Below are 27,657 nucleotides of genomic sequence, written 5' to 3'. Positions count from 1 at the left end.
CTACAGATGTGGTTCAGATGTTACAACACATTACACACACACACACATATATATAAATGCATGTATATATATATATATATATATATATATATATAATAGCCTTACTCAGATAAATAGCTACAGTTAATTAGATTATTAATTATTTATGATTTCTCCTTTTCTAAAATCGCTTCTTTGCTAACTGAATATAATTTATTTCCAGAGGAGCAATCGTTTTTTATTCCCAAAATACAAGCTTCCATCTTCAGCAGCCTTTACAGAAACAAAACTTGTAGCTGTTGCTGCATTAACCTTTGTAGTATCAGCAAGGGGCCTCGTTGTTTCACACGGGAGCTCGAGATGAAATTACGGAACAGGGACTTTACAAAGAAGTCTTCCTGTCCTGGGAAATAGGTTGCCCTATTCAGTTCGACAGTTTTAGTTTACGACCCCTGTCTTGTCCTCAGAGAGATACGCAGACAAACAGAAATGCTATCAATCTTGGGTTTTTGTTATCGAGGGGATCATATTTTACGCTTCGTTTTCTCGAAGCGAAGACTGTATCCGATCATGCTTGGGCGGTCAGAAATCGTTTCCAGGCTTCCATAAATATATCTTATTCTTAGTTTGCTAGTGATTCCGTTAACGACTTAGCTTGCTAGTGATTCCGTTAATGACTTAGTTTGCTAGTGATTCCGTTAATGACTTAGTTTGCTAGTGATTCCGTTAACGACTTAATTTGCTAGTGATTCCGTTAACGACTTAGTTTGCTAGTGATTCCGTTAATGACTTAGTTTGCTAGTGATTCCGTTGCTCTACAGATGTGGTTCAGATGTTACAACACATTACACACACATATATATAAATGCATGTATGTATGTATATATATATATATATATATATATATATATATATATATATATATATAATAGCCTTACTCAGATAAATAGCTACAGTTAATTAGATTATTAATTATTTATGATTTCTCCTTTTCTAAAACGTTTTGTTAACTGAATATAATTTTATTTCCAGAGGAGCAATCGTTTTTTATTCCCAAAATACAAGCTTCATCTTCAGCAGCCTTTACAGAAACAAAACTTGTAGCTGTTGCTGCATTAACCTTTGTAGTATCAGCAAGGGGCCTCGTTGTTTCACACGGGAGCTCGAGATGAAATTACGGAACAGGGACTTTACAAAGAAGTCTTCCTGTCCTGGGAAATAGGTTGCCCTATTCAGTTCGACAGTTTTAGTTTACGACCCCTGTCTTGTCCTCAGAGAGATACGCAGACAAACAGAAATGCTATCAATCTTGGGTTTTTGTTATCGAGGGGATCATATTTTACGCTTCGTTTTCTCGAAGCGAAGACTGTATCCGATCATGCTTGGGCGGTCAGAAATCGTTTCCAGGCTTCCATAAATATATCTTATTCTAGATGAATCTATTAGCGGCTGTTCTCTTCCCGTAGGAAAGGTATAGGAAGCTCTTAAGGACTCAGTTCCTTGACAGTTGTACGACACTCCGTAATAAAAGTGCGGGGTTCATTCAGGATCCTCAAACGGAGCTGCGCAGAACAAACGTCAGACGTCATGAAACGTTTCCGTAACTTGTTACATTTTAGGGTGAACGTTTTCTCACGTTTCTGTCAGTTAAAACTTGGAAGACAAAGTATAGTGACATGCGTCCCGTGGAAATGTTAAGCTGAATGAACTCTTTTAAGCAACACGTTTAAGGCAGTGAGGAATGTAGTATCTTTGAATATCAAAGTTACGGGTTCGTATGAGCATAACAGCTCTGTTCTGCAAACTTCTGCGGCAAACCAAGGCCGGTACGAATATGACTTTCTTCTGTAAAAGTATCACCATTTCCATGATTATGTTTCGTGCCCGTTAATTAAGTCCGCAATCGGTCAAGTGAATGAAAATTCTCTCAGTAGAAACATTTCAGAATTGCCATGTCCTGAATGGCTTTAAAAATCTGGTGTAATCTGTTTTACGTAATTGGACTGCACACTTTCCGCTCCAGCAAAGTAAGATTTGTATCGAGTCCCTTTATGGCGTCGGCTTTAATTTCCTTACAGATAAGTTTGGTTATTCGCCGTGGTTACTAGTTGTCGGTTCATTCTAACCACGAAGGCACTACAGTTTTCAGAAGATGGTGGTGCGATGGTAGAGGAAAGGCCGTGTCTCTCCCAAATCCATTCACGAGAGATGCGCACATCTCACACTCACTCGGCTAAGGCCCCGGGAGCCTCGGGGTTTGGGCGGACAGCCACCAGGCGCTACTGGCGCTGTTCGGCGGCGACTGGGTCGCTGTCAGTGGCGTTGGAGCAGTGAACGGGTGAATAATACTCGGCCGATCGCTGACTTCTCCACCATGTGATTTCTAGCACTGCTGGTCCAGTTATGGTCTTTCACTTGAATACACAGAGCGGGCCTCCCGAAGTGCCCACAGAAAACGTCGGTCCTGTTCTCGAAACGTTCGACGTCGAATTCTCGGAAATAAAATTTTTCAGCTGGGGACCTCCTCCAAAATTTGCGAAGCTCTTATTTCCCACGTTGTAAAGAAAGAAGGGGATGATTAAACTGTCCTATAGAATTTTTGGTCATTCGCCCTAAATTTTCGCAGTCGGAAACTAATTGAGGCGAAAGACCATAGAGTGTTGTGCGCTTTCATGTAAATGAATGTTTTTGCTGTGTTGTTTGTGCTTTTTTTTTTTGTTATTTACTCATCGAAGCTGAGCTCTAGAAATCGTGTCTTACAAATGTATTTGCTAGTTGGTGCAAAATGTGATGAAACGTAGACTCACTTTCGGTGAAAGTCTGCAGAATACCGAATCTTAAATTATTTGAACATAATACGCAATGCAACCTTCATTGCAATAAAAGTGGTAGCTAGAAGGCTTAGAAAAGTTAGATGTATTGTAATCGTAGTTTTTGCAAAAAGTGTAAACGAATTCCCTGGCTAAAATTATCTACATCTTTGAAAGGTAAGTTACAAAGGAAAGGAATTAGCTATTGCAGTATTACCTTTATTTTTAGATGTTTAAGATTTCCGCGAATATTTTTGTGGCCATGCGAGTCGAGCCGAGTTTTTCCGCCATGTTTTGAAAATGTTACCATTCCCTAAATTGTAATATCTTGGGGAGGTTCTTTTCGAGAGAGAGAACCCGCAGTTTGTTAATGGGATCAGGAAACCCATACAACCATTGTTCTTTTTCTGTGTGTTATCATCAGCGACGGTGGTGGCAGCACCGACGATGATATATATATAAACATAATCTTTGACTTACATGGTCCTTGATAGAGCAATGGGATTTTCTGCGCACAAAATACAAGGGACTTTGCCGTTTTGACGGCAGAAAGAAACAAGTAAACAATGTTCCGAAGTTCCTTCGGCGCAATCGAGTTTTCTGTACAGCGTATAATCAAGGCCTCCCAAAACAGATCTGTCTTTCGGTGGTCTCGGTATAATGTTGTATGAGCCGCGACCCATGAAATTTTAACCACGGGCCGGTGGTGGCCTATCCTATACCGTTGCCAGATGCACGATCGTGGCTAACTTTAACCTAGAGGGCTGCAATTTGGTATGTACGATGACTGGAGGGTGGATGATCAACCTACCAATTTGTAACCCTCTAGCCTCAGTAGTTTTTAAGACCTGAGGGCGGACAGTAAAAGTGCGGACAGACAGGCGAAGCCGGCACAATAGTTTTCTTTTACGGAAAACTAAAGCGAGGTGGAATCGCAAACGAATAGGTGTGGAAGTCTTAACTTATTACTGTAACGCTTGATGCTCAGGTCTGAATCATGATTGTGTACATCACGTTTAATTTTCATTGTACAAATTTTCCATGCTTCACATTTCATACTCCTAACATGAAACTACAAAATAATAACTATATCCTTGCCTGGAAGCTCGTTTGGATTACCGTGATGCAGCGTTAGCTTATCTCTGAAGGAGCTCGTTAGGGGTGCACTGTGAGTCAATTGCCTCATTTGTGGTCATCTCACGCTGTAGCTCTAGATCAGTGATTCTCAAAAAAAAAAAAAAAGTTTGCAGAAGTCTTCATATAATTTCTATCAATGTGTCTACTCTAATATATAACACACACATATATGTATAAATATATAGTGTGAATAATAATTTTATTCATTAAATAAGTTAATTCATGCAATATGGTGGGATGGTGAAGAAGATGGTGAAGAAGGGGTGCCACGGTAATGATTACATTAGTTAGGGTGCCATCACTAAAAAAAAGATTGAGAACCACTTTTCTAGATTATCGTTGGTTTTGTTTCGGCGCCATCGCAAATTTCACAGTGTTGCAACAGCATGGATTCAGTTACAGGTTTGATCCTCGTCGACAAGTATTTTGTTCATTGAGATACCCCAGACGGAATTTCTTACCCAAGGGAATGGCGATCATCAAATTTTGTTCCAGCATCATATATGTGGTCGATGGGATCTAGATCAGTGGTTCTCAAACTGTGGGTAATTACCCCCTTGGGGATAATGAAGCCTTTTCTGAGGGTAACGAGGCTCTTTAATTCCAATTTGTAATAAAAGGAACAATGCTTCAATTCTAATTTTTTGTCAAAGGAATCATATCTAAAATCTAAACTCTTTATTTCTTAAGACTTGAGTAAAAGTAAAATTAATTTCTTTCATATGAAACACATTATAAATTCAGCATTCCTATATTTTTCTTTCCTTTATATCGTAACTACACACATAACACAGAGAGAAGTGATTGGCAGAGTAACGTGCCAAAATCGGAGAACCACTGATCTAGGCAATCACAGACCCCATGTGTCTTGAGACGCGCCGGCCGTCAAATTCGAAATTTACGCTAGGCATCCCAAAGCGAGCGCAGTCTGTGGGATTTTAAGTTTTAAATCAATGACGCCCTTACTTCAGCGTTCGCCACATTCGAAAGCTGTTCCTCTGAAAATCTGCCCATTCCGTATTGAGAGTCGATTCTTCATTTGTGTACCAAATAAGGTGACTAACATTGCCAATCAGAATTTTTTTTTTTTTTTGGCGCTAACATTAATTTTCCGATTAAATAACGGACAGCACAAATATGCGGTGAAATCAACCAATATTTCAACTACTTACCAAATCCAGCATTTCAGCTTCACCCATCAGAAGACGAATGGTTTTGCGAATGTTCTAACGTGCCGTGCAACACTTGGTGATTTTCACAAAGGCTGGGTATGTGAGCACTCGCTAGCAAGTGCTCAGTGTTTTCAAGTTCTCTTACGGGCATTCCTTTTGCTTTGATTTGCATTTGATATTCTAATAAAATATATCGTTCTTTTTGCAGCTTGATTTCAAAGTATGATTATTACTATTATTTTAAGTTCAAGTTTTTATATTAGATATATTGTGCACGTAAGCTGTCTTTAAACATCTATGGACACAACTCGACTGTCATAAAATTGAGTCAAGAAAATGTTTCTTCGACATTTTCCAGTGGTATTAAATAAGTCAAGTAAACTGAATTAAATTGAATTGAATTGAATATAGAATTTAGGCCAAAGGCCAAGCGCTGGGACCTGTGAGGTCATTCAGCGCTGAAACGGAAATTGACAGTAAGAAGGTTTGAGAGGTGTAGCAAATCTCAAAGCAGTTGCACTATGAATCAGCTGTTAGGAGAGGGTGGAAAGTAATATGGAAGAGAGAATATGAAAGGAGGTACAGTAAAATGAACGAAAGGGGTTGCAGCTGGGGGCCGAAGGCACGTTGCAAAGAACCTTAAGTAATGCCTACAGTGCACCGCATGAGGTGCACTGATGGCGATACCTTCCTACGGGGCATGTCAAGTAAACAGTCGCATAAGATTAACAAAAGTAAGGTACATTTCACGGAGAGCACCTGATATTTGTTTGATAACACAGGTTTGGTTAATAATAATAATAATAATAATAATAATAATAATAATAATAATAATAATAATAATAATAATGCTAAAAATTCACAACCTCGTGAAAAACAATCTGCGTAATAACAATCCACAATTATATAGTAAACAATATAATTGCAATATAGTGTACTATATAATTGTGGATTTTTATTAATATAGTGTACTATATAATTGTGGATTTTTATTACACAATAATAATAATAATAATAATAATAATAATAATAATAATAATAATAATAATAATAATAATAATAATAATAATAATAATTTCAGCTCAGGGCCATATACATGGAATATGCAAATACAATTCACATAATCTATAGATACATGAGGTAACATGATAAAAATGATATTCGGCAATATCCACACAGTTGCCGAAGAAGTAAAAAAAAAAAAAGCATCATAATAGTGGTAATGACAGTACTGAAATTGAGAATATTAAAAAATATTAAAAATTATAACAACTAAAAAAAACTGATTGCATACAATTAATTTCCAGCTAGGGACCTTAGGTGGTTACATAAGTCAGGTCTAGAAGGCTGACTACGAAAACTGAAAAAAGCAAGACTCAATATGAGAAGATGCAGAAAGTAGGCCCCCGCCCCTCCCAAAAATACTAAAATTGAAAAAATCAAGACTAAATATGAGAAGATGCAGAAAGTAGCCCCCCAAAAAAAACGAAAATAAAAAAAAAAGCAAGATTCAATATGAGAAGATGCAGAAAGTATAAAGATAAGCCGAAAATTTAAAAAAAGCAAGGCTCAGTACGAGAAATGCAGAAAGTAACACAAAAATTAATAAAATAGAAGGCGTGCGTTTGTTAGGGGAGGAAGATATAAGAAAAAAATTAGCAAGACAAAAAAGAATACCAGTGACTGATATACTTTGCAGTTTAGGAAACTGACTGTAGCAGATGGTGGCAGGATGAGAGAAGAAGAGGCGACTCTCAGAACAAGAGTGACAAGAATGGTAGCAGGGTCTGTTGTCTGTGCAAAAGGTTTGCATTGGGAACATCTATGGAAGCAAAAGCTGGGCTGCACTGAGGGGATTTTGGGCAAATGGAGGTAAAATTTCGACGCTGAATGTAAGATTAAAGAAACAATGGAAGTTTTTATGCTGACTTGCTTGTATCACATAGCCTGTGTGGAGTTAGTAGGGTGAAAAGGTGAAGAGAAACATATGTAACGGAAGCTTGGTGGAAAGGCCAGCATGAGTGACAAGATGTAGGCTGCCATAGGGTTACGAGATGGCTAGATCACGTGGAGAGAATGGCGGTTTACTGGTTTGTGAAGGTGCATCATTTGGAAGTGAAGAGGGGAAGAACATCGAAATAGACCTCCAAGGTGGTCTGAAAGAGGCTCTTATCCTGGAGGGCTTTAGCATCAAGAAGCAAAGGCTTCAGTGCAAGACAGAGGAAAGTGGTGCAGTTTGTGCAGGAAGCCGCTGAGGAAGGGTCTGGAAAGGCGAGGCTTTTCGCCTCAGATGGGCTGTTTTTGATCGATTTAGCAGTGCAACTCAAGGATGATTATTTTTATAGACCCCCTTTTATTGCAATATACTGTATATGTATGTATATATATATATATATATATATATATATATATATATATATATATATATATATATGTATAATGTTTGATTTTAAATCACGAAAAAAGGCAAAAGCGTGATGATTAACGAACAAAGTTACAGCCACGGAGAAATGTGAAACACTTGAGATGCTAAGTACTGTACTTTCGTCTTATTGTTTCACTTTTCTCTGCTGTAACTTTTAAGCTTTACTCATAAATATATATATATATATATATATATATATATATATATATATATGTATATATATATATATATATATATATATATATATATATATGAATGATGACAATGCAGAAGTAAATACAGAAACTTACATAAAAGAAAGGATCCTTCCAAGAGCTTTTGCACATAGAAAGAATATACATTTTAAGAGCAATTACTGAAGATTCTTTAAGGCTAAACAATTAATAGGAAAATGGAATTCAAAGGTTTAAAATCATTAAAATGTGGGAACAACCAGCAGGCAATTTACAATGGTGCTCACATTTTTTACGATATATCACCTTATTTACAGCAACACGCTTATAGGTAAATATCAGATTTCAGATACAAAAAACAAGCGAACAATTTACGTAAAATGGTATGCATATGCATAAATACTGTACATCAGTATCTGTCTATCTATACATTTACACACACATACACACACAAACATACACACACACATATAAATATATATATATTATATATATATATATATATATATATATATATATATATATATATATATATATATATCCGATATATATATATTAGCGATAGGTCCGATGGAAAGCACAAAAAGAGAAAATTCCTTTGTAGCTATGAAGGATCATAGTTTTTGCATTCCTTTACTAATGTGTGAAGCTTTTCAATTTGAATGAAATGATTCTGTATCTTTTCTCTCCGGGAGGCCATTATAGGCACCGATGTCTATAGAACTTGTACATTTTGAGCAATAATTCGTATTCCCTACATGACCTTTGCTAATACATTATCTATGCTGTTTGATTCGCATGTCAGGTTCTTTGTTTGTTTGTCTTAAGTAGATCTTCACATAATATTTGCATGGTGCGGATATATGAAGGTTTTTAGTGCAGGCCTTCAGTAAACACGTGATGCCTAGTTCCTTAGTGCACAGGACACTCCTTCATTAACTTAAACTCTATTTATTATTATTATTATTATTATTATTATTATTATTTCAGTAGCTGAACCCTATTCACATTTAACAAGCACACAAAACGGGCCATTGACTTGAAATTCAAGCTTCCAAAGAATGTTGGTTTCAACCTCTCAGCAGTGACTGATCGTGATACAGAACCAGTGATTTTTCATCGCTCTGGGGGAGACGCGAGCCCGCGACATCTGAGTGACATGCCACGACACTACCCACTATATACCAGTCGACCATCTATTTGATAAGTTTCTTAGATAAATTCTGCGGTGGAATACTTTTAGAGCTAAAACTGAAGACGAGCAGTCCTTCAGAAACTTCTAAAAACGAATCAATACAATCTTCAGTGTCACCAGACCCTTGGAGAGGAGAGATCGATTATTGGATTCCAGCTGTGTGGAACTCGTGAAAAAACGGCAGCTGCTTATTATGCAGAGCTACAGGCCGAAATAACCTCATCTTGAATTCTTGTTAATCTAGTGAGTTGTTTGATATGCGGCCACTGCATATGGCTCGAGTTTTCTGCCGCAGGAGAAGAAATTGGCTGGATTTGGCGTGGGGAAATAGCTCTGGGATTTCGACGTTTGTCAAGGCATCGTGTACAGTGCTTTGAACAAGCAATATTTCTTCCGTGTACCCAAGAGGTTTTGTACAGTCTACAGCAATGGTTCTCAACTGGGGGTCCCTGGACCACAAGGGGTCCTTGACTTTAGAGTAGGAGGTCCGCGAGAAGTTTTGGAAAATCACAGAAATAATGAAATTTTTATTTATTTTTTTTATTTATAACATATTTGTATTATTTTTGTGATTTTCCAAAACTTCTGGCGGACCTCCTACTCTAGAGTCACGGACTGTACAGGACATTGTTGACCATGATTTAAACATTACAAAACACAACGCATTGGTTATATTAAATAAGGAAAATTGCGTAAAAAATCATATACTTATTTTCTGAGATCAGGATATTAGGCAAAATCATTTCGCTTAATGTAATGTGGTTCAAGTATGTTGACTTATGTGAAACAGATTCAGAAATTATTTAATCTAACAGAGAGAGAGAGAGAGAGAGAGAGAGAGAGAGAGAGAGAGAGAGGAGTTATTAATGACTAGGCTTAGGATAAAAATGCATTTAAAAATGACCAAATATTGCAACAAAAACTGAGAAAAAGTGCTCTCAAAATATACACATAAATATTAGGGAGTAATAATGAGTTGCTGAGTTTAACTCGTCAAACATAACAGCATAACTTATTTTCCTATGATTTTCCTTAAAAAGTTGCTTCCCCGTGGAAGGTATCTGAGTCATGCCTTAAGATAAATTGTTAGATAAGGAACTCAGTGTGCCCACAAAATAATTTCTTACAAAACGGAAAAGTGGAAGAAGTGTCAAAACATTTATTTAACCTGTGTATCTTATAGAGGATTGGATGCTTTTGCAGCGCACAGTCCAAAATAAGGAGTAAATTCCTAGATTAATTACTCCAATTCCGCATTCAGTCACAGCGTGAAAATTACAAGCAAAGCAACGCGATCATTTCATTCGGACTTTTGCCTTTGCCTGCGCGTCAGGAAGCGTGGACGGGCCTCGGAACTGACTGGTGCTTTTGTGCTTGCAGTTGTGCGGCGACCGCCGACCAGACCGAGATGAATACATCCTGTTAAGGCCAAATGGACGCCACTCAGTTCAGTCCTTACAATTATGAGTTTCATAAGGAAGTTATCAATTCAGTTATTACAGTGCCCGTGAATATTCTGGTCGCTGGTTTAGTGGTTAGTGTCGTGGTTGCCACTCAGACGTCATGGGTTCGCGCATTCCCCAGGGCGATGAAAAATCATTGGCTATGGCCCCTGTGTGCTTGTTCCATAAGAATAGGTTTCATCGACTGAATAAAATAAATAAATATACGCTATAAAACAAGTTGGAATATGCACTTTAGAAGTACCTTCCAGCTGAATTTTTTTCCCTTCCCTCAGGCATTATATTTTATCTCGATAAACTCTGCACCAAGAACGCAGAATATCTATTGACATCATCACGTACCCAAGCAAGGCACCATACAAGCACAAGGTGAAGGGTTTAAAACAACAGGAGGTTCTGTTTGTTGCAGACCTAACCAGACGTTGCCCTTGTTGATGAGATATCATAGAATGCCACCAGAGGACGAATGGAAACCCTGCAATGTCGCCTCTGAACATACTTTCTTTCTGACAGGAATTGTGAACTGAGTCCTTCAGTAACTCTCCCACTGGTCGTCCATCAGCAACCTTCGCCTCGCTTCCACGTATCATGCAGAGTTGTATAAGATGTTGTATAAAATGCGCCGAAGTTTCTTAGGTGCAATCGAGTTTTCCGTACAGCCGCTACGTCGTATAATCAAGGCCATCGAAAACAGATCTATCTTTCGGTGGTCTCGGTATCATGCTGTGTGAGCCGCGGTCCGTGAAATTTTAACCACGGCCCGGTGGTGACCTATCCTATATCGTTGCGGGACGCACGATCATGTCTGACTTTAACCTTAAATAAAATAAAACCTACTGAGGCTAGAGGGCTGCAATTTGGTATGTTTGATGATTAGAGGGTGGATAACCAACATACCAATTTGCAGCCCTCTAGCATCAGTTGTTTTCAAGATCTGAGGGCGGACAGAAAAAGTGCAGTCAAAAAAAGTGCGGACGGAATAAAGTGCGGACGGACAGACAAAGCCGGCACAGTAGTTTTCTTTTACAGAAAGCTAAAAAATCAGCCTCTTCGTACCTCCTCACGCGTTATCAATCAGTCCTGATAAGGTGGAACAAAAGCGTTTATCATATCATCTTGAAATAGGGTTTTGCTTTTAAAAGAGTTAACGGAACTCAGAGACGAACCGTCTCAACTACAGGAATCAGCCGAGTCAAATCTTAATTGCCCTGGCTGTGGAGAAGACGATTACCTGGGATTAACTCGGTCGATCTGATGATTATAGCTTTGTTTTTGGAATGGGTCGAATCTCGAGGACGAAGGTAAGTAATACGAAGCAAGTGTATGAAAGCCAAAGAGGGAATAGAGGAAATGATAGAGAGAGAGAAGAGAGAGAGAGAGAGAGAGAGAGAGAGAGAGAGAGAGAGATAACGGGGCGACACTGCTCGCACAATGAAAATGGCAACAAGAGAGAACTGGAATGATATCCTGACATGCAATGACATGAGAATTAGCAAATACAATACAAAATAATTTTGCTCAAAGGACAGTTACAGCAGTCAGGCGTACAATTAATGTAATGTAAGTTCTTCTTTATAATCATTCAGCGCTGATAATGATTCATAAAACAACCGAATTCAACAATAACTTCTGCCTGATAGATCCACTAATTAAAGACAAAAACGTGTCAACACCATTGCATATGACTTTACATTTAAGACCGATCCTATTATATATGTCCATGATACATAACCAACTAGGATCCAAATGTAAGCAGCAAGCAGAGATAAATACGCGTATATTAATTAAATGTTTGACAAAACCAGTCCAACAAGATAGAATGAGAAATGAGCACATCAGAAGAATGTTCAAGTTTGTCAGGAGGAATCAGCTGTGATGGTTTGTTCATGTAAACAGAACGGGAGAGTCAGATACCCAGCAAAGTTCCTGGATTGCAAACCAGAGGGAGGATGTGACCTTTTGGAAGACTAAAGAAAGGATACAGCGAAATCAGAATGTCGGTGAAAGGAGGAGAGGTGATCCCCTAATTAAGACTGAGGAAGAGGGCCATTTGAAAACGTGCAGTGGTTGAGAAGGACGTAAAACATGTCGCCTGATAAGCTAAAACAGCCAACCGAAGGCGGATGGAAATGTCGTAAAGAGAGCAAATCAGAACTGAAACAAGTAAAAAATGCGCCGAACTTTCTTCGGCGCAATCGAGTTTTCTGTACAGCCGCTACCTTTCGGTGGTCTCGGTACAATGCTGTATGAGCCGCGGTCCATGAAACTTCAACCACGGCCCGGTGGTGGCATGTGTTTTCTGTACCTATAGCGGTGCCAGAAGTGCAATTATGGCTAACTTTAACCTGAAATAAAATAGTAACTACTGAGTCTAGAGGACTGCAATTTGATGTGTTTGATCATTGGTGGGTGGATGATCAGCATACCAATTTGCAGCCCTCTAGCCTTAGTAGTCTTGAAGATCTGAGGGCGGACAGAATATGCAATTATGGCTAACTTTAACCTGAAATAAAATAGTAACTACTGAGTCTAGAGGACTGCAATTTGATGTGTTTGATCATTGGTGGGTGCAAGGTCTAGAGAATACAAGGTCTTCTCACGCGCAGGATTAACGCGGTTAAGGAGATGGGAGTTAAGAAACGTGACGTCACGCGGTCTATTTGCTTTCCTCTGCCCAAGCTCTGTACAAATGGGACAACTTTTCTCCTGTTTCCTCGTTGACTCTTTTTAATATTAAAAATTATGATTCATTCTTTTAGGGAAACAAAGCACATATTGACCATATTCATTTCTATACGTGTATTCATCCAAATAATTACAGCTGGAACTTTGAAAACGAAAAAACATTTTTCACTCTAATATACAACTCACTCAAATACACATATACGAATACATGTATACATAAGTTAACAATTATACAATTATGTGACCAATTTTTTTCGGTATGTTTACAATAATAACAAATAAATATCTTTTCCATCGATTTTAAATGCTCCAAAAATTCGGGTCAGGTTTCATTAGCTTCTCATTTGTTCTACTTATAGTGCCGATCCTTGTGCCATCTCCTTCGGTTCTTTAGTTCCTAAAAAGTCATACTCGGGAAACTTACGGGCTACAAAACCACCCACATATTGCATGCCTCCTTCTTCAGTTTTGTCTTCTTTGTCACCTGCAATTCCTCCATTGGCAAACGAAACAATATTGCCGATAAACAACGCTTTCTGAAGAAATGTTTCTTCAGTCTCGTAAAATTAACTTTCTTTAGTTATCAAGTTAGAAAATGAGACCTCAGTCATATTATCGCTAATGCAATTTTCAACATTGTATTTTGCGCCTCTGAGTTCTCTCTTTTCCCAGGAGATGGGCTCAAACTCGGCGCTTAAATTCAACAGGTGATGGGTGTGATGACATGCCCATTTACCGTATACAATAAAAAAGTGAAATTTCCAGTCCATCTCGATTCAACCTATGAATCAAGATGTATGATATTGCAAAATTTCACTAACATCCCTGGCAAGTTCGTTTAGAGATTTGCAAGGTATCACGAACCTTTTGGAAAGGGTAAAGTCCTTTTCCTCCCAGACTTTCATTGTTCTGGATAGGTGTATCATCTCTTGCAATGTTTGTTTTGGTTTCTAAGATTAGCCCGTAAGCATTCTGTGAAGACTTTCTATCGAAAGGCACTCCAGAACTGAATAAATCAAACCACTTATCAACAAGGCAAATGACCTGGATTGCACTCTCCCAGTGCCTATCCACAATCAGACCTTTTTCTCTGAAGTGTTTGAGATTTTTGTGAGTGGCAGAGTAACTGTAACGCTAATTTCACTGTCGTACCCTCCATACCCGTAACACTTAAATGCTTTTCAAATAGTTTTCGAGTTATCATTAGATCACCTTTACTTTTCTTAATTAGTTACCTGACTCAATGTAAGCAGTCCTAAAGTCCGATAACCTAGATCCATGGTCTGAGAAAGTGAAGTGTTTGTGATGAGTTTTATCAAGTGGGGAGCATCGGCAAATACATGTATTTCCCTGCAATAATCCGCAGGATTAACAATGTTGGATTAGCCTAGTTACGCCATTGCCTACCGAATTCCATAACCTTATATTTGTTGCCCCAAGTCATGAACCATACCAACTATAGGAAATCCAGCTCTCGCTATCTTAATGATGAATTCAAATAGGAGAATTTTAGTTATATCGGTGTCGAAATTAAAATGAATAAGCGGTTTCCAAGGTCTGACCTTTACACATTGCACTTTTGAGCAAGGTTCATATAAAGCATCTGTGCTTTTATCATAACTCCATATTTTTGCGACACTACACTTTTCGTCCACAGGAAATCTATGAAGAATTAGATACCTATTTTTTTCATATTTTCAAAGTACCCGTTTACTGCACAAGATTTGGCTCATATCACTTAAACTGCCTAAATTGCAGCAAGAAAAAAAAAATATAAGGCCGCTATTACGGACAATATCAATACCAAATATGTGGAAGCAAGGCCTAAAGTGTTTGTAAACGAACTGATCAGTCAGAGATTACTTAGGACCGTGAGTAGACCGCTTGACGTCACAACCTCTACCTGCGCATTAGATCCCAATTTTGGGTCAGCCGTGAGAAGACCTTGTATTCTCTAGACCTTGGGTGGGTGGATGATCAGCATACCAATTTGCAGCCCTCTAGCCTTAGTAGTCTTGAAGATCTGAGGGCGGACAGAATAAATCGCAGACGGACAGACAAAGTAGGCACAATCGCTTTCTATTGCAGAAAACTAAAAAGGAGACACTTCAGGTCAATCAGACACGAGGAAAGGGAAATTCAGTCACGGGAGATCTCAGAAATAACAACAGTGAGCCGAAGTTGTTGAAGCCTGAGATGGAAGAAAATCTCTGATACCGACTGGAGAATGAAAAGAATAGATCACGGAAGGCAATCACGAACGGTAATGAGAGAATGAAAATGCGAGCGAGAGGAGGGAAATTCAAGTGATAGGAGGGAAATTCAGAAATATGAGGTGAGTGAAGAACAGATATCTCAAGGAAGATAAAGTGCCGGAGACTGGGAAGGTATCCAAAGAGATTAAGACAGATGAATTTCAATCCGGCAGCATCAGGGAGGAAGGATGGGCTGGATAAACGCGAAAGAATTTAATGGCGGAAATCTGACTTAAAACCAGAAGTGTCGAGAAGGATTATGTCAGGACGCAAAGGTTCACAATTGAGAGTGAGAAAGTGTTTTGAAAATTTTGGAGTCGTTTAATTATCACTTAGAAGTCAACGCGTTAATGATGGATTTGAAAATATGGAAAAAAAGTAAATCTATCATTATAAGGTCCTCGTAAATGAAAAAAAAAATTGTGAAATCCTAAATCTACTAAGTACTTAGTTCCATCTCTGTGGGTGCCTACAAGAAAGTAAAAGCAATGCGTCGAAGTTTCCTCGGCGCAATCGAGTTTTCTGTACAGCCGCTACAGCGCATAATCAAGGCCACCGAAAATAGATGTGTCTTTCGGTGGTCTCGGTATAATGCTGTGTGAGCCGCGGCCCTTGAAACTTTAACCACGGCCCGGAGGTTGCCCATCCTATATTGTTGCCAGAAGCACGATTATGGCTAACTTTAACCTTAACTAAGATAAAAACTACTGAGGCTAGAGGGCTGCAATTTGGTGTGTTTGATGATTGGAGGGTGGATGATCAACATGCCAATTTGCAGCCCTATAGCCGTAGTAGTTTTTAAGATCTGAAGGCGGGCAGAAAAAAGTGCGGACGGACAAAGCCGGAACAACAGTTTTCTTTTACAGAAAACTAAAAGTAAGATAGTAATCGTAAGGTTTCGTAATTTGCCTATTTTTACATCGAAGCTGCAACATCGATGAAATGAGTATCTTAAAAAAATTTTTTTTTTAAATCCTGATAAAAGTCTTTCAGTGTCCAAACGAAATTAACAGTGGTTATAAGAAACTGGATGCTATCTAATCGTCGTTAATCATTGTTTAGAGATAACAGGTATCTGTGCAACATGCACCTTAGGTCCCCTGAAAGTGGTCCTCATATCCCTTTACGTTAACGGCACAGTCAGAACATAGTGAAATTACCATTTCGAATAACATGTAATATAAGACTTATATTCACTGTAACTTCCATAGCAAAACGATGGGGATGACTTTCACTCACACAATCATGACAACATATTTTAAATTCATCCGATCCGGCGCATTAAACAGGACAGATAGCAGTTCTACAGTTAGTTATACATCTCTCACATAGACGCTGTTGAAAACGAACATAAAAATAATTAAGAAGCCATCTCTACAGAAGCCTGACATAATAAAAAAATAAAAACTAATATAAAGAAAGGGAAATTTTTACAACTTGCGTAATACCGCTAAAATGCGGAAATATACTTCTGAAATATATATAAACTACAACCGAACTTACCCACCCTAACCTAAACTAACTTAGGTGCTCCGGCCTTCTTGAGGAACTTCCCGCCTTTCCAACCCCACCCCTCGCTGCTAAGCCTGACGCAAATGGATATGCAATGACACGCAAACGAATATCGAAAAACACACGGAAAAGCAGAAGTTTGCTGTGCGGTGGCTGTTACCCGAGAGACTCCCATTTCGACCTTCTTTTAAATACATTTGACAGCAGTTCTTTGAAGTATTTGAAAATAAACGTAGCATGTATATCTTTCACCCATTATATGCATTCTCCTCTTCGGAGGTTGTGACACCTGAAGGTCGCAACAGCCTTCCGGTTTCTCATCGAATCTTGAAGGATGTGGGGCTGTTGTCAGTACGCTCTTTTACTTATCTCCAGCAGGCACTGGTACATATTGACATCCGACTGGACTGGTGAGCAGATGGCCTGGAGCGATTTACAGGCTAGCAAACATGAATCTAGTACTGCACTTCTCAACAATAGCGCTCAGTTCAGCTGACTGTTCTGTGTGTGTGTCTCTCTCTCATATATATATGTGTATATATATATATATATATATATATATATATATATATATATATATATATACATATATGACAAATCATTAATTTTCCACAGATTTAACGAAGGCCCCATGAAAACAAAATTAACACAGGAAAGCCATTATTTTGACTGGCCTTGCTTCTTCTACCCGGACGAACGAGGAAAGGAAGTAAAGGAGTCGAAAACCTGAATGGACTATGTAGGTTGGGGGATAACGACTTTGTCAGAATCAATACGGTCATGTAATGAGAGGAGTCAAGATGGTGTTCTGATTTAACCATCATTACCTTTCTATGATACTTTTCCTTGAAAATGGTAATAAAATTATCTTGTCCATGCAGATCCATACTCTTAGCTCGACTGATGATGATGCATTCCAGTGCCTTGCCTTTGTAAGGTCAGATGCATCTAAAAACTGCCTGGGCTCATTCATGTTAGGACGAGTTGGAACTTGGACCACGCTCACGACGGCGATCCTTAATGCCAACAGCAGGAGAATGGCAGAGCAATCTTGACCTCAAATGGGTCAGTTTTAAAGACAGTGCTCATATCAAGGAATACACTATGAGAGAGAGAGAGAGAGAGAGAGAGAGAATCAGTCATGCCAACGTTTCCCTTCTTAACGGAAAGAAATGATCGTTCTCGGTGTATTTTCCAGACTTCCTTAGTTATTTGTAATATCATCTTACCCTTCTTCATAGTAAGCCTGAAAGACTCTTGGGCTTACAAATTGGCTGATAATAATAGTGCACTAATAACAAAAGTCACCTCGGTGTACGTGAGCTCCAATTTGGAATTTGACGGCATTTGTGTTTAATAGCCTGTAAGGTGCTGCCACCTGGTGGGTAATCGTCAATGATCATAAAACAGTTATATTACTGTGGTAAACATCTTTTTGTAGAAAAAGGTAATGATTAAGGATTAAAATAAACAGTTTTATGTATTATTAAATTAAGTAAAGCTAAAGACGTTTAAAATTGTAAAAAAAAACAAGGGAATTAAGTTAGAAAAATGTAATAAACAGTATGAAAGAAAAAGGGTACGAAGTAAAACTGTATCAAGTTAAAAAAAAAAAAAAGATCTCTGCAAATGCACCTCACGCGAATAGTCAAAAGTTTAGTTGTGTTTGTTGGGTGACGTGACTTTTGATCCTGGTTGTTGGAGTAATGATCCATAATAAGTGGTCCCTCGAAATAATAGGTCTTGTTACCTATTTTCTTTACCACAACGTTTTGTGAAGGCAAATATATGATGGTTTCATATTTCAATGTGAAGGTAAATATTTGATGGTTTCATATTTCAAACATCAAATGTTCTCGTCAAATTATCTGTATTAGTGTAATCGTATTAAGCTATGCAATGCATTGGGGAGGCATGTTCATTGTTTATTATAACGTTCTTCGAGGGTGTTCAGTGTGTATCGGTAAAATTTTGTTAAACCATTTTTGCAATTTGCCCATGAAAATATGAATTACGCGTTTCAATGTGTGCTTTGAACGTTTCTGATAATCGTTTTGTTAGCAAGAAAGTAGTTAAGAGATAGTGGACTCTGCCCCTGTACCCCACAATTTGGAGACCACAGTGGAACAGCAGTGTTTTTGATTGAGGAAAAACACAAAAAAATAAAATTCAAGGTTCTTTTTAAGTCAGTCTAATTGAGGGGGCTGTGGCCTTACCTAGTTGTGGGAGTGGCTAGGCCGACACTGGACCTCCATAATATAGCCTAACCAAGGATGTTAGATCCTTACCTAGACCCCAAATCTAACCTAACCTAGGATGCCAGATCCTTACCTAGACTCCAAATCTAACCTAGTGCTACCATATTAGGCTATGCAATACATTGGAGGAGGCATGTTCATTGTTTATTGTAAAGTCCTCCGAGGGTGTTCAATGCCTAGCCGTAAAATAAACGGAAATAAAGCCATTTACAGCAAAAAATTGGTTAAAAACACAGTTAAAAGAAATATATCCAAGCGGCAAAGTTTAAGCCTAGGGCAGAGGGTCTCTTACCTCACTAATGTACTACATTCATTCCAACCTCCAAATGTTGCTGGCACTAGATATGCATGCCTGAAAATTTTACTTTAAACCATTATTGCAATTTGCTCTTGGAAATATGAATTACATGTTTTAATGTGTTCTTTGAACGTTTCTGACATTGGTTTTGTTAGCAAGAAAGTAGTTAGAGATAGTGGACCCTGCCCTTATATCCCACCTAGGATGCCAGATCCTTACCTAGACTCCAAACCTAACCTAACCTAGGAAACCCTCACCAAGGAACCGTGTCCTTGCCTAGCCCCCCTGGCCCCTTCCATGAGCCTTCATTTTTTAATGTTCTAATTCATTTGCCACTGCTATTTTAATGGGATATTAAACTGATCTAAGAGCAGAAAACCCAGGAATGGCATCTGGTTTTAACACCAAGACAGCTAATGCATTCTTTACTGTGTTTACTTTGTCTTCCAAGACTTCCCTGAATTCGGATAAAAAGTTAGCTACCAAAATTCCTTCTCTCTGCTCCTCCTTTGTGCTTGTTGCTCTGAAAATACTCCATATGGTTGCCTCTTTGGATGGTATACCCCAAAGGTTATGCTGACTGTGCATAATACATGTGAATGTTCATCCATAGAGGCCAGTTGAAATGGCAGTCTGATATCTTCTTTTGAAAAGTATATTCTGACAAAGTTGCAAACATTTCTTTCCAATATGGCAATTGGTGTCGAGTTACTTACAATTGTGGACGTAGAGTTAGTTACCTTGTAGTCTTCACACAACCTAACCTAACCACTTTCTTGTATTATTGGAACTAATAATGCAGCCCAACCTGAATAACTTTCTGCAGTGAGGGTTCAGTTTTTAATTTACTAATTTCAGTTTCCACTTCTGTTTTCAATGCATATGAAACTGATCTGAGAGCATAAAATCTAAGAGTGGCATCTGATTTTAAAACTAAGGCAGCTTATGCATTCTTTACAGTGCTTATTCTGTCTTCCAAGACTTTTCTGAATTTTGATAAAAGGTTAGTTACCACAATTCCTTCTGCCTGCTCCTGTTTTGTATCTGTAACTTTTAAATACTTTGGCCCTTCTATTTTGTACACCTACCCAATCTAGGCCTGATAGAGTTTGAACTTCTTTTAATACAATCAGTGGTAACCTGCTTATTTTCAGAGTTTTGTGCTCTACCTGATGGTCGATGAACACCTCTGGTTCATTGTTCAGATGTATCTAGAGAAAAAACACAGCCAGATACCAAAATTTTTTTTACAGAAAAGGTGCATCCACATTATAGTAAAACATGTCATCTCTAACAGGTTGAAAACAAGTCAACAACTGCAAGTGAAGAATGATTCATCGGTCAAAGCTGTACGAAGCCCTGGTTAGGGCTAGGCTACCAGCAAGCCGTTGATATGTATTTAATCTGTTTGTGTTATGTGTGGGATAAGTCGACAGCTTTTGTTCATGACATGTTTTACTCCCCCCTTGGCGGGCAAGTTCTTATCAGAGAACTGCAAGAACTTATCCTCTATTCTGGGAGCCTTGATAAGTTGAAGGAATCTTTCGAAACAGAAGACTGATGTGAAAATGACTTTAACACTGATTGCAGAAAAAGTACAAAAATGCCTCCTAACCATTCAAGAAATTCGTAATCAGAAATATCATTATTTCATTCAGTGGGTAAACTTTCGTTAGGTTCATATATTCAAGTTGTATTTTCAGGAAGCCAAAGAGAGAGTCTCTCGGGAAAGATCACTTGGGAATGCTGATATTCCTGCCATATTTATACTATACGTTATGCACTACTAGTAGCTTATGACACGATAAAACAACAACTTTGAGTATTGAAATGCTTGCCTTTTATATATGGAACCGAATGTTCTAAATAAAACGTAATATGCTGGAGCAAACGACGATTTTTTTTTTACATAATTGTGGTTGTACTCATAAATCTGTTGAGTGTTACTGTTGACATAAGTTCCCTCAAGAAAATGGGAGGAAGAAGAGGTTTTACATACACCTGTTGCCCACCAAAATTGCATTACGAAAAACTCGTTTCTTTGTACTGCGAGCGGATGCATCCAATTGAACAAATATAATAATCGTGTTGTGCAAGGGGGAAAGATAACGATCTTTAGCCCGGAATCGATTGTAGACAAATCTAACATCCTCTCTCTCTCTCTCTCTCTCTCTCTCTCTCTCTCAACTCTCGTAGGGGTAGTTGTAGGCAATGCCAAGGTCCTTTGCAACGTCTCATCGTCCCCTAGCTGCAAACCCCTTGATTTCTTTTACTGTACCTCCGTTCTTGTTCTCTTTCTTCCATTTTACTTACCTCTCACTCCTAACATGTGATTAGTAGAGCAACTGCAAGGTTTTTCTCCTGTTACACCTTTCAAACCTTGTTGACTATCAGTCTCCGCTTCATCCCTGAATAACCTTATAGGTCCCATCGCTTGGCCTTTGACCTAAATTCTATACTGTACTCAAAAAATGGAATAAGGTATCACTTGTAATGCGGTTGGTTGCTTTTGCGAGCGTAACCATTGTGTCTGCGCATGTCTAAAAAGACCAAGTAAACGATTCATGGATCTAGTCTATTTACAAACCAAAAAGTGCTCAAATTCATTGTTATAGTTGCGAAGAGCATTCCGTATGATTAAAATTAAAACAGTAAATTAGTGTAGATCAACAAAGTCTGTTTTTAAGAGGAGCTATCAAGTGAAAGTATATATTCACGCGATATTATCACCTTAATGGTGGTATCTCCAGTTTTCAATGATTACAATAAGGTTTGTTGAAAATTCTGTGGGCATTCTCCTCTTGACTTGGTATATTGAGAAATCCCTTCAAGATTTTTGGAGACCCGCCGTGAAAAATTATTTTTTATATTTTATTTTCGGTAAATGGAATATTGGTCCAAGGTTTGGTTTCTGCGGCTGACTTGCATTTTCAACTGTTGGACTAAAACAGTGATTCTTAAACTGGGGGCGCTCCCCCCTAGGGGGGCGCCAGAAGCTTCCAAGGGGGGCTCAAGCAGAGTTGCTAGATGGTGCCTATTAACTTTTTAATTTGTGATGTTAATTACAAAATTGCCAAAAACGTTATCACTGCTTCCATATATTTTCAAATTATTATCTCAAAGCATGCAAAAAATTCAAAATATAAGTCAATTTTAATTTCAAATCTTGTTTATGAATTGTCTTTTATTGTTATGATAAGTATAATAGCATACAAATGGACAACATATTTTTTATAGGTTATAGTTGGCAAAAATTTCAGTAGTAGGGGGGCGTGGGGTCTATACATAATGCAGAGGGGGGGCACAAGGCAAAAAAGTTTAAGAACCACTGGACTTAAACTAATTCCGTTAAATTTCTTATCTCTCTTTGCTCTATTAGTTGATTGTGAATGCTTGATGAAATGTTTCATAATTCTGGTAAACCTTTGCACTCTGATCTTCCCAGGCTGTACCATCCTCCAAGTTCAGTTCATTCTGAGTGAACTGATTAGCTTTTCCAAATGCAAATGAATTTTTACAGAGCAAAGTCCCATGAGTATGAGTTTCATTTGTCAACTTGATGTTTTGTCTATTTGTTTTTGTGTTATTACTCCTAAATACTAATTTGTTCTGTTTCCATATTTCTTTTTCCATTCTCTGCCCCATTGTATTTGGAACCCCTTGGATTGTAGCCTTAAGCTCTCCCAGCAAGGGTTGTAGCTTGGGTGATAATACTAATTAATAACATGGAATGGGGGTTGAAACTCAGACTTTATATTACTGTAACGATAAAGATTGTCTTTGATTATATTTAGTATTCAGGGAGAACTCTTGTAATTTTCAAGGTATGTAAGACATGGTAGCCTTGAATATGTATTTGTTCCCACACAAATAAAAACCTTCATTCCTCGTATAGGAATTTTGTTTTAAGCGTGAGCTGGCAGCAGCCATATAAAACTTGACAAGATAGTAACTGTCATGTGAGAGGGGGGAGGGGGGGAACCACTTTGCTTCTGGCCACCCTCGTATGCAGACGTCGTTTTCTGCCTCTCGCTACCTGACGTAATAAACTTGTTTGCTCTTTTTAAAAATTTGTTCTTTGGTTTTGATTGATACTTGTCAGACCCAGGAATCAACCTTTCCTTCTGCCTCAGAGGTAACGGAGAAGATAATATTATGAGGCCTTGTCCTGGTAGGGACAAACCCTGCAATAAATTTCTTACTTCTGAAGGTGACCTTCGCTCCTTACGTGCTTCTTGCAGGAAGCACACACGTAATAAAGACAGCCCTTGTCTGGAATGCCAGGAGGAGTCTTCTGAACAGCAAACTTGGGGGGATTGCACGCACGCAAGTTCCTGTCTCGCCAGGAACAACCTGCTCGACATTGACAGGTCGTTCTAGGTCACCTGTTGTCCTTGGAGGAGCTGGACCCTCTTGGGTGGGTTCACTTCCGCTCTCTGCAGTTCTGGCGAGAGACCCTCCGTTTCTTCCAGGTTCCCTCACAGAGGAGGTGAAGGAAGACTGCGCTTGGCGGCTGGACAACAACAGGAAGATCAAAGTGAGTTCGCCACTGGAACTCCCCTCTAAGATGATAGGACTGTTTTCGGGTGCATCCAGTGAGGGGTGGACGCACGCTTAGAGGAGTTGTTGGTGTCAGGTGTGTGGGACCGGAACGATTGTCGCCTGCCTGCACATCAACATCCTGTTTTATGTATATCATATATATCATACATACATAAAAACAAACAAACAAACCTGAGTGTGTTTTTGCACACATCGTCTTTTGTATATATATATATATATATATATATATATATATATATATATATATATATATATATATATATAATATACATGTTTATATATTGTCTTCTAGTTCTCGAATTTCACTTATGATAGACAGGCACATAAGTAAATGGAACTCCGACTTATAAACGTATTTTTCGGTCGTGGCCTATTGTAATTATATTAATTATATATATATATATATATATATATATATATATATATATATATATATTTAATATGTATGTATATATGTGTATATATAATGTGTACATAGATATAAAAATGTTCTAAAATAGTTTATTGATCAATTTATCGTCATTTGTGTTGTAATTCTGTTTTTACCTTTATGTTGACCTGATAAGTTTGTATATTATAACGGATGTACTCTACATACATTTCTGATTTTGAATTCTTTATAATTTTATCATTTCTTTTTCTAACACACCCAGTTTTCGTATGTTTGTGTTTATAAGTTGTATCTTTTATTTTGCTTTATTTCAAGAATTTGTTTTAAAACCGACCATTTTATTCTAATTTTTAAAATCTTTTTTTAATAATTTTGTTATATTTTCCAGCGTGACGATGATGAGAGTTTTTGCCTCGAAAAGATGCTCAGAGTTTCCTAGTGCTGGTTTTTATCGGCAGTTCAGAAGAATGGCGACACCTCGACCGGAAATACTAATGATTGAGTCAGAATTTTCCCAGCATAAAAGTGGTCAGTTGAAATCAACGTATGATGGCTAAAAGGAATTTTGGCCTGTTCAAATTTCAGGATACCCTGGGCCCGCGATTTCAGTGTTTGTTTGAAGTTTACCGATATTAAAACCAAAAGAGAATAATAGAAACTTGATGGGATGGAATATAGAGTTTAGGCTAAAGGCCAAGCACTGGGACCTATGAGGTCATTCACAGCTGAAATGGAAACTGAGAGTAAAAGGTTTGAAAGGTGTAACAGGAGGAAATCCTCGCAGCTGCACTATGAAATAATCGTTAGGAGAGGGGTAGATAGTAAGATGGAAGAAAGATCATATGAATGGAGGTACAGCAAAAGGAATGAAAGTGGAATGAATGAAAATGGAAACATGGACGTTAAGAAGGAAAATGGGAACATGGCCATTAAGAAGGAGAATTTAGCAGATGCTTGAGCGAACAGAAATGAGGTGGATTATGGTGGAGACTGGAAGTGAAGAGATGAGACACAGCGCGAGTGATAAAAATCACTGATACGATGAGAAGATTGAGACAGATGGTTTTGACATGTGGTGAGGAAGGAGTGAAGAGAGCATGGGTGGCTGAGAGATACAAAGGGTTATAAGGCTCGATAAAGTAAGGGAAGATTGGGAGAAGAAGGGCTTAGCAGAGGCAGGCAGACGCTTTCTGTAGAAGAAATTTTCCTAGAAGACTCATCAAGACAGCCGACCCCTTAGCCAGGGGGATAGCTGTGGGAATGAAGGTGAAATTGACCCGAGAAAGAGGAAAGTTAATATATTCTGTTAAAAGGAAGCTCGCAAACATCTGCTCTTGCGTTAACTTTTCATTCCAGCCTTTTAAACAGAACCGAAACGAAACTTGCTCGTTCACCTGTGTTTCTCGAGGCGTCGAGGGTCGTTAACCAGGATTTTTTTAGATCGAGACCTTGCGGGCAGTTTGAAGAATCCCGATGTTTTAGCGGGAATACTTTGTATAAAGCCAGAGAAACATTTTGTGGCCGAAACTCTTAGAGTTTGAAAGCCAAAACCTCCTGGTGTTTCTTTTCTACATTCAAGTTAACATTCCCCGAGACTGGTCAACCCAACTGAGCATTGGCATTGTTTGTAAAACTGCCTGGGCAATTAGGAGCGAAGGCTCTTTGTACGCCTCACATCCGAAATACCTATTGTATCTTGACCAGAGCGTCGAAAAACGGAGTTCGATTTTCTGCTTTCTTCGTTACTGTAAATAGGTAACAAGCTCTTGAGTTTGTTTAAAAAAAAAAAAATTCATTTTAATTTTTCATAACGGCCAAGTCATGAGGTACAACAGGGATTTTAATTTTGCGTTGTACAGAAAGCCCACGAATGTAAATTCGCATGTATGTACAATTTTGGTCCATCATCACGCGCCATCCAAGAAGAGTATGGTTTTTTATCAGTATTTCAAGAAGATTCAAGAAGTCGGTACGCTTTTAAAAGATCCATCTCATCTGATGAATAACGCCTTTCTTTAGAACAAAAAAAAAAAGTAAATTTTATGAAGTGGTTTTTGAAAAGGATTTTAAAATGACGAACGTTCTTGTTTTTCCACATTACAGTCAAGTGACACCATTCCCTTTTGGTCAGGGTAAGAAAACATATGCCGAACAAAGCGGAAAAGGTTTACCCAGGAAATTAAAACAGCAGTTTATTTTTTTACATACAAATGATTTGAATCATGGAACAGATTCGACTAACAAGAATTACAATAGTTTGATGAGCAGTCCAGCCTTTACAAATTCGATGATTTTTTGAAAACTATTTTCAAATGGGTTCAGTTAGTTTGGTTGATTTCCATTTGATGCATTGGCACAAAGTGACATTGCAAACAGACTTCTGTGCCACTCGACCTTGAAGAGGTTTTGCTAATGGCACGGAAGTGGTTGGCAGTCATTTGTTTTCATATTTTCTTCTGGCTCTTGTCGACGTTTGGTCATTTCATTTAGTTGTTATTCTTTACATTTTATATATATATATATATATATATATATATATATATATGTTAGAGTATATTTCACACACATATATATACTGTATATATGTGTTAATTCTATTTTCTTGTTAATCAAGTTACCGACTCTCCTACGTCTTCCTGGATTTAGGGTACTAAACTTTGGTATTATTTTCTGGATAAAGTGACAAGGCTTTCCTTTTTCATCCCGCATGTCCAAACTGTCACCCAGCATTTAGAAGTGAAATTGTTCCTGATTTATACCGAGAACAGTTGTACAAACATTTTCTGTGATCACTTGTCTTACTTTAAGTCGACACTTTAATCTGCAATTAATTTTTCAAAACATTATAAATATACCTATATGTACATATATATATTTTGAGTGTTTTTGTATATATATATATATATATATATATATATATATATATATATATATATATATATATATATATATATATATATATATATATAATACATGTAAAATTATATTGGCTGATAAAATGCGTACTTGCCCTTTCCTCAAAAATGATGATGATGATGATATATATATATATATATATATATATATATATATATATATATATATATTGTATATATATATATATATATATATATATATATATATATATATATATATATATATATATAATACACGCAAATTATATTGACAGATAGCAATGCCTGCTTGCCCTTTCCTCAAAAACGATGAGTCTGAATATGATGCTAATGTACAACCACACAAGTAATTCTTATACTGCATTACCAACATAGATCCTGTATGTTCAGATGTTTCATATCCATAGATATAAAGCAGAAACAAAGAGCTGTCATCAGGTTTTTGAA

At 37.9% G+C, this 27,657-nt stretch overlaps 1 protein-coding gene across 1 annotated transcript in view; it reads left to right on the top strand.

Annotated features, from left to right (window-relative positions):
- Window positions 1-2,308: 2,308 nt before the first annotated feature.
- LOC136847251 (monocarboxylate transporter 12-like) overlaps window positions 2,309-27,657 on the top strand; it is a 578,535-nt gene continuing 553,186 nt past the window's right edge. Inside the window, exon 1 of the mRNA XM_067118753.1 lies at window positions 2,309-2,966. The gene's annotated coding sequence lies outside the window, so the exon portion shown is untranslated. The remainder of the gene's footprint in view (window positions 2,967-27,657) is intronic.

This window comes from Macrobrachium rosenbergii, chromosome 16 (genome assembly GCF_040412425.1).
Source record: "Macrobrachium rosenbergii isolate ZJJX-2024 chromosome 16, ASM4041242v1, whole genome shotgun sequence".
Classification (NCBI taxonomy): Eukaryota; Metazoa; Arthropoda; class Malacostraca; order Decapoda; family Palaemonidae; genus Macrobrachium; species Macrobrachium rosenbergii.
This window is presented reverse-complemented; position numbering and strand designations above follow the sequence as displayed.